The 8,526-nt window shown below is 57.5% G+C and overlaps 1 long non-coding RNA gene across 1 annotated transcript in view; it reads right to left on the reverse strand.

Moving 5' to 3' along the window:
- Positions 1-1,443: 1,443 nt before the first annotated feature.
- LOC147377163 (uncharacterized) overlaps positions 1,444-8,526 on the reverse strand; it is a 23,961-nt gene continuing 16,878 nt past the window's right edge. The window contains exons 2-3 of the long non-coding RNA XR_015136076.1: positions 2,405-2,465; positions 1,444-2,155 (exon numbers count right to left, since the gene is read on the reverse strand). This is a non-coding gene — a long non-coding RNA (uncharacterized LOC147377163). The remainder of the gene's footprint in view (positions 2,156-2,404; positions 2,466-8,526) is intronic.

Raw genomic sequence — 8,526 nt, forward strand, 5'->3', positions numbered from 1 at the left:
ATCCATCACAATCGCCGTTCTGGGTTCAGGAGGATCCTGTTGTGTGTTCTGGGCGCGCTACGTGCTGTCCGTGTGAACTGTGGAATGAGGTTCGTGACATTGAACAGGAGACAGGGATCAAGACCATCCCCATGGAAAAGAAATGCCACAAAGCAAAATGGCTGTCTGGGGAGGCCTTACACATAGCTGTGAGGAGAAGAGAAGCGAAAACAGAGGAGAAAAGGAAAGATACACACATCTGAATGCAGAGTTCCAAAGAATAGCAAGAAGAGATAAGAAAGCCTTCTTCAGCGATCAATGCAAAGACATAGAGGAAAAGCACAGAATGGGATAGACTAGGGATCTCTTCCAGAAACTCAGAGATACCAAAGGAACATTTCATGCAAAGATGGGCTCGATACAGGACAGAAATGGTATGGACCCAACAGAAGCAGAAGATATTCAGAAGAGATGGCAAGAATACACAGAAGACCCTTACAAAAACGATCTTCACGACCCAGATAATCACGATGGTGTGATCCCTGACCTAGAGCCAGACATCCTGGAATGTGAAGTCAAGTGGGCCTTAGAAAGCATCACTACGAACAAAGCTAGTGGAGGTGATGGAATGCCAGTGGAGCTCTTCCAAATCCTGAAAGATGATGCGGTGAAAGTGCTGCACTCAATATGCCAGCACATTTGGAAAACTCAGCAGTGGCCACAGGACTGGAAAAGGTCCGTTTTCATTCCGATCCCAAAGAAAGGCAATGCCAAAGAATGCTCACACGACCGCACACTTGCACTCATCTCACACGCTAGTAGAGTCATGCTCAAAATTCTCCAAGCCAGGCTTCAGCAATATGTGCACCGTGAACTTCCTGATGTGCAAGCTGGTTTTCGAAAAGGCAGAGGAACCAGAGATCCGATTGCCAACCTCCGCTGGATCATGGAAAAAGCAAGAGAGTTCCAGAAAAGCATCTATTTCTGCTTTCTTGACTATGCCAAAGCCTTTGACGGTGTGGATCACAGTAAACTGTGGAAAATTCTGGAAGAGATGGGAATACCAGACCACCTGACCTGCCTCTTGAGAAATCTGTACGCAGGTCAGGAAGCAACAGTTCGAACTGGACATGGAACCACAGACTGGTTCCAAATAGGAGAAGGAGCTCGTCAAGGCTGTCTATCGTCACCCTGTGTATTTAACTTATACGCAGAGAACATCATGAGAAACGCTGGACTGGAAGACACACACGCTGGAACCAAGATTGCCGGGAGAACTATCAATCACCTCGGATGTGCAGATGACACCACCCTCATGGCAGAAAGTGAAGAGGAACTCAAGAGCCTCTTGATGACAGTGAAAGAGGAGAGTGAAAAAGTGGGCTTAAAGCTCCACATTCAGAAAACGAAGATCACGGCATCCGGTCCCATCACTTCATGGGAAATAGATGGGGAACCAGTGGACACGGTGTCAGACTTTATTTTTCTGGGCTCCAAAATCACTGCAGATGGTGACTGCAGCCATGAACTTAAAAGACGCTTACTCCTTGGAAGGAAAGTGATGACCCACCTAGATAGCATATTCCAAAGCAGAGACATTCCTTTGCCAACAAAGGTTCGTCCAGTCAAGGCTACGGTTTTTCCTGCGGTCATGTATGGATGTGAGCGTTGGACCGCGAAGAAGGCTGAGCGCCGAAAGAATGGATGCTTTTGAGAGAATGGTGGTGTTGGAGAAGACTCCTGAGGGTCCCTTGGACCGCAAGGAGATCCAACCAGTCCATTCTGAAGGCGACCAACCCAGGGATTTCTTCGGAAGGACTGATGCGAAAGCTGAAACTCCAGTCCTTTGGCCACCTCATGCGAAGAGTTGACTCATTGGAAAAGACTCTGATGCTGGGAGGGATTGGGGGCAGGAGGAGAAGGGGACGACAGAGGAGGAGATGGCTGGATGGCATCACTGACTCCATGGACGTGAGTCTCAGTGAACTCCGGGAGTTGGTGATGGACAGGGAGGCCTGGCGTGCCGCGCTTCATGGGGTCACCAAGAGTCGGACACGACTGAGCGACTGATCTGATCTGATCTGATCTGATGTGCTGTCCGTGATCTCACGTGCCTTTCGGGCATGGGTGATGGAGACGGACACCAAGCGGCAGGGCGGCCATCTGGCATCTCGGCCTAGAGCGGTTTCACAAGTGACATCTCAGAACCGGGGCTGAGACAGCCATCCCTCCCCGGGCCCCCCTCGGTGGCCGGGATGGGGGTGGGGTGGGGGAGTGTGAGGTTAGGGAGACGGGAGTGGGGGGGCTGGGCTAAGGGTCGGGGTCGGGGGGGGGGGGGCGGGGGGGGGCGGCGCGCGAGGCGAGGGGACCGTCCCAGTCCCCCTGAGAAGTGAAGGCAGGTTCCGTCCCCCTGAGAACTTCCTGCCTTCAGGCGTGTGAGAGGCGTAGGTTTCTCTCCAATCCACGGCCACGCATCATTTTCCGCCCTGTTCAAAAACACAGACAAAAAACGTATTTGTTTATCTCGGCTTGTTTTCTGGCCGAGGCCAAAGACCTCTTCAAGCGTGTCCAAAGGGTCTGACAGGATGGGAGGGTGCAGGTCAATCCATGTGTCAAGAGATCCAGAGAACCTGTCACAACTGTGACTCGGGCGTTTTTCAGAAACAGGCCCATCTGGATGTATTCCCTGGACAGGAGTCACCCCAGAAGTTTCCTTGAAGGGATCGAGTTGCAGGAGTCGGGGTCGTGGCCCCGCCGCCGCCGCCGCCGCCGCCGCCGCCGCCAAAGGGCCCCCTCAGCCCGGCAGGCCGGCAGGCCAGCAGGCCCTGCAGGCAGGGGCTATTGTCTGTGGGCCCCACCCCCACCTTCCCCCACCCTCCCCCTGCAGGGCCTCGCCGGATAGCTTCATTCAAATGCAGAAAGCTTTCCAGTCAAGTCAGAGCCTCTGACTTCGCCTCGAGCTTCTCTCTATTGAATGGTGATCCGCCCCACCCAGCCATTCCATGTCTCCACCTTGAGACGGCCCCTTCGGCACCGCGCGGAGGAAGGGGGCTGGGGGGTGGGGAGGGAGGCCGAGGGACAGATTCGCCTCGTGTCAGGCCAAAGGAGTCTCCTCCTTTTGGTAACCCAGGAAACCCCGCTCACGCGTGTGAGGATCACGGACGTGCGTGGAAACAGCCACCGTCCCTTGACATCTTCCCCTCCGTGGGAGGAGGTTTTCCTCCCTGCCTGCCTTCAGAGGGACAGAAAAGGAGGGAGGGGCAGAGCGTTCCTCTGGCGCTGGCCGGCTCTTAAGTCACTTGACTCCAAAACACTCCACAGGGCACGGAGGTTCACGTGCAGTGGGGTGGGGTGGGGTGGGGTGGGGACGGCGGCCTACTCCGGACCCCACCAGTTTTCCCTCCTCTTGACACTTGCCTGGAACCCATGAAAAGCTGAGCTGGTGACTGTGTGTGTGAGTGCGTGCATGTACGCGTGTACATGAGAGACGGCGCGTGTGCGTGTGCGTGTGCATGGACGTGAGAGAAAAAGAAAGGAAAAAAAAAAAAAAAATCCAGAAGGAAGGAAGGAAGGAAGGAGGGAAGGAGGAGGGAGGGACGAAATAGGTTAGTTCGTAGGGGCCTCCGTGTCATGGCAAGAGTTTCTGAGCACAGATCCTCCGTTCAGGGAAACAGTGATCGTATCTCCTCTCAGGAGGCCGTGATGTCGATGGACGGGTGCGGGAAAGCAGGCCTGGGGTGCAAGCCATCAGGTTTTGTGTGTGTGTGTGTGTGTTTTTTTCCCTCAGAGGCACTTGTAGGGAAACCAAGGAAACACACAGGTTCATCCCTGGAGCGGATTCGAGAAACCAGTCGGCAGAGGGAGAGGCAGTCTAGGAGGCTGATTTTTAGACGTCAGGGTCGGGCCCTGGAGCGGGTTGCCATGTCCTTCTCCAGGAGGCCTTCCTGGCCCGGGGATGGAACCCGGGTCTCCTGCATCGCAGGCAGACTCTTGACCGTGTGAGCCACCAGGGAAGCTCCGTCAGAAACATTCACCAAGTCCTCTAGCTTCCATCCGCAGGGCTTCAGGCACAGGGCCTTTTGAGTTCTCCGTCAGAAGGGCAAGAGAACATGGGACGTTGGTCCCTCCCCCCCGAGAGAGGGTTGTTTGATAACGGAGGCAGCTCGGAACACTTCAGGCTCCAGTCCCCCTCTCGGGTGAAGAACCACACGCAAAGCAACACACACACACACACACACACACACACACACACACACACACACACACACACACACACATATATAGGACACGACTCTCCTATCCGGAAGTGTGTACCCCCGTTTCACGGAAACATCCTCTGGGCCCCTAAGGAACGTGTGGCAATCACTCTGGCCAAGGAGATAAGAATCCTCCACGGAGAGTTTCTGAAGTCTGGAAGGACCAGGTCGAGAGAAAAAGAGAGACGATTCCCTTCTGCTGAGAGGGGTGCTGTATGAAGCGACCAAGGGGATGTCCATCTTTCCAAATTCCCATTTTAAACCTCGTGTCCTTTTCGGTCCTTTGTTTTTCCCTTTGTATCTGGAAAGCAACAGGTGGAACGGTAGGTCCTTTCATTATTTTCTTTCTTTCTTTCTCTCTTTCTTTCTTTCTTTTTCCTGCCTGCCTGCCTGCCTGCCTGCCTGTCCGCCCGCCCGTCCCTCCATCTGTCTTCTCTCTGTCTCTCTCGCTTTTCACTCAGGTTAGGGAATTAAAAAAAAAAAAAAAAAAAAAGAGGACTCTGTATTTCTGCAGGTCAGGAAGCAACAGTGAAAACTAGACGTAGAACCCAACAGGCTGGTTCCAAATAAGGGAAAGGAGTCCATCAAGGCTGTCTATCGTCACCCTGCTTATTGAATGTACACGCTGAGTACACATCATGAGGAGCGCTGGGCTGGATGAAGCACAAGCTGGAATGAAGATGGCCGGGAGACATATCCATCCCCTCAGATATGCACACGACAGCACCCTCACGGCAGAAATGAAGCCCAGGGTGGGTTTCCAAAGTCGTGTTCGTTTCAGGTGTTCAGTCTTTTCCCTTGGAGAGGTTCATGCAACATCATACGTCTACTTTCCCGTGCTGGCATAGTATATAGTAGGCTTGTGGATTCTTTGGATGTACAGTTTATGTGTCCATGTGCAACCAGCCCTCCTAAGTGGACCGTCCTGCCCTTCCTCCCCCCGCCCCAGCCCCCCCCCCCCCCCATCCTCTTTTCCTCAAGAAGTCAGGCATCCACTTCAGCCTCCTGTTCCTCAGTTCATCCAACCCCATGGAGGAAGTCATTCCTCCAGTTTTTCCATCGGTTCTCTACACCTCGCCTGATGGTGGCGGGTGACTGGAAGACTGACAGTTCTGAAGAACTTTGCAAGAGCTTTGGGTGAAGCGTGTCCATCAGTAAAGACCATGGAAGGTATGCCCCACGTGGCAAACACCATTGCTTTGAGTTGTGGTCGGTTTGCCTGGCTTCAGTGAGGGACGGAAGGGAGGCTTCCACCTTCCACAGAGAAAGCTATCCCTAGCGTACCAAGGACGTTTGACAACCCCCCGCCACCCCAGGTTACAGGCGCGACAGGTCAGACTGTAGCAATCATCATGTCCAGGGTGTATTTACAACAGGCAGACTCATCTTAAAGGCACTCTGTCCTGTGAAGGTGGAGGGAGGGGAGCGAGAGGCAGAGGGACGACGACAGAGGAAGGAAGGAGAAAAAGAGGGGACAGGAACACACAGAGTGGGGCGGGGTGGGGGGGGGTGAGGCATGTGTGGCGTGTCTGTGACATGCCCAGGTGGTGTTCCGTGGGTGGAGAGTGTGCGGCCCTGTGTGTGTGTGTGTGTGTGTGTGTGTGTGTGTGTGTATGGGGGGGGGGGGGTAGGTGTGTGGTGTGAGTGTGTTGTGTATAGCTGCCACGGGGGGCCGTGTGGGCGGCATGGGTGTGTGCGTGTGGCGTCCGCCTGTGGGTGCGGGGGCAGAGACAGAGGCCGAGAGACACAGCCAGGCAAAGGACAACGCAGTGTGTGTGTTGGGGGGGCGGGGAGGGGGTGGTGGGGGTGGGTGGTGTGTGGCCGGTGTGAAGGGCCCTGCGTGTGTGTGGGCGGGCTGTGTGTGTGGTGTGGGCGGCATGGGTGTGTGCGTGTGGCGTGCGCCTGTGGATGCGGGTCTGGGGGGGCGGGGTCAGAGACAGAGGCCAAGAGACACAGCCAGGCAAAGGACAACAAAGTGTGTGGGGGGGGGGGGGGGGCGGGGCGGGGCCGGGGGGGGGGAGGTGTGTGTGTGGCCAGGTGGGGGGGAGGTGTGTGTGGTGTGGGGGTGGCGGGGCGGGGTGTGAGAGTGTGTGTGTGTGTGTGTGCGCGCGCGCGTGCGTGTGGGCATGCATGTGGTGTGTGGGCAGAGGCAGAGCGTCACATCCAGGCATAGGACAACGCTGTGTGTGTGTGTGTGTGTGTGTGTGTGTGTGCGCGCGTGGGCGTGCGTATGTGTGTGGTGTGGGCCGGGTGTCTGTGTGTTGGGGGGGGGGGGGCGAGGCAGTGTGTGGCGTTGTGGCATGCTCAGGTGGTAGTGCGTGGGTGGTGTGTGTGGCCGTGTGAGTGTTTTGGGGTGGGGGGGGGTTGGTGTGTGGTGTGGGTTTGTTGTGTATAGGTGCCACGAGGGCGCGTGTGGGCCGCATGGGTGTGTGCGTGTGGGGTGCGCCTGTGGGTGCGGGGCGGCAGAGACAGAGGCCGAGAGAGACAGCCAGGCAAAGGACAACGCTGTGTGTGTGTGTGGGTGGGTGTGTGGGTGTGGTGTGAAGGGCCCTGCGTGTGGGCGGGGTGTGTGTGTGTGGTGTGGGCGGCATGGGTGTGTGTGTGTGGCGTGCACCTGTGGGTGCAGGGGCAGAGACAGAGGCCGAGAGACACAGCCAGGCAAAGGACAACAAAGTGTGTGTGTGGGGGCGGGGGGCGGGGCGGGGGAGGTGTGTGTGGTGTGGGGTGGCGGGGCGGGGTGTGAGAGTGTGTGTGTGTGTGCGCGCGCGCGCGCGTGCGTGTGGGCATGCATGTGGTGTGTGGGCAGAGGCAGAGCGTCACAGCCAGGCAAAGGACAATGCAGTGTGTGTGTGTGTGTGTGGTGTGTAGGGCCCTGCGTGTGTGTGGTGGGGGAGAGGGTGTGCGTGTGGGGGGCGGGGTGTTTATGGGCTGTGTGTGTGTGTGGGGGGGGATGCGTGTGTGCACGCCGTGTGGGGGTGGGGGGGTGTGTGGGGGTGTGTGTGTGTGTGTGTATGGGGGGAGGGGGTAGGTGTGTGGTGTGAGTGTGTTGTGTATAGCTGCCACGGGGGGCCGTGTGGGCGGCATGGGTGTGTGCGTGTGGCGTCCGCCTGTGGGTGCGGGGGCAGAGACAGAGGCCGAGAGACACAGCCAGGCAAAGGACAACGCAGTGTGTGTGTTGGGGGGGCGGGGAGGGGGTGGTGGGGGTGGGTGGTGTGTGGCCGATGTGATGTGTAGGGCCGTGCGTGTGGGTGGGTGGGTGGGGGGGGGCGGGCGGGGGGGAATGCATGTGGTGTGTGGGCAGAGAGGCAGAGCGTCACAGCCAGGCAAAGGACAACGCTCTGTGTGTGTGTGTGGGTGGGTGGGTGTGGTGTGAAGGGCCCTGCGTGTGTGTGTGTGTGGGTGGGTGGGTGTGGTGTGAAGGGCCCTGCGTGTGTGTGTGGGGGGGGGGGTGTGTGTGTGTGGTGTGGGCGGCATGGGTGGGTGCGGGGGCAGAGACAGAGGCCGAGAGACACAGCCAGGCAAAGGACAACGCAGTGTGTGTGTGTGTGTGTGTGTGTGTGTGTGTGTGTGTGGTGTGGGGGGCGGGGGTGTGCGTGTGGGGGGCGGGGTGTTTATGGGCTGTGTGGGGAGGGGGGATGCGTGTGTGCACGCCGTGTGGGGGTGGGGGGGTGTGTGGGTGTGTGTGTGGTGTGTGCCTGCAGGTGGTGCGGGCAGAGACAGAGAGACGCAGCCAGGCGCCAAGGAGGACGCAGTGTGTGTGTGTGGGTATGCACGTGGGGGGTGTGGTGTGCGGGCGGGCGGAGACAGAGAAACGTGCATGGATGGATATCCCGCATCATTCGCTTGTGTTTCCTGAGCGCGTTCATCACCTCCGCGATCCAGACCACTCCCGTCCGTGACAGGTGACTCTGCCACCACCAGCCCGCACTTGGTCTTTTGGCAGGCAGACAGGGGGGTGTTCTGAGCTGGCGGCGGGGGGCGAGGGGCGCGACTTGCTGTCCCCAAGCCAGCTTTGAATCCTCGCGCTCTGCCCCTGAACCTGACTGGAGCAAGTGGATCCGCGTGCTCTGTCGTTTGAAATCCTTGGCGGGAGACGGAAAAGCCCCCACATGCCAAGGGGGAGACAAGGCCCCAAAGAAGGAAGTCAGCTCCCTTGGGTTCAAAATAGCTGTCCTCCAAAATGGATCAAGTTTCCCCACACGAGAGTTCCAATCCAAACCTAAAAAAGCCCAAGGGGGCTAAACCCATCCCGCCCCGTTGACCTGTGGCCCAAGGTGCCCCTCCCCCCACA

Source organism: Bos grunniens, chromosome 2 (assembly GCF_055505025.1).
Source record: "Bos grunniens cultivar Pamir isolate PY7600 chromosome 2, Bosgru_T2T1.0, whole genome shotgun sequence".
Classification (NCBI taxonomy): domain Eukaryota; kingdom Metazoa; phylum Chordata; class Mammalia; order Artiodactyla; family Bovidae; genus Bos; species Bos grunniens.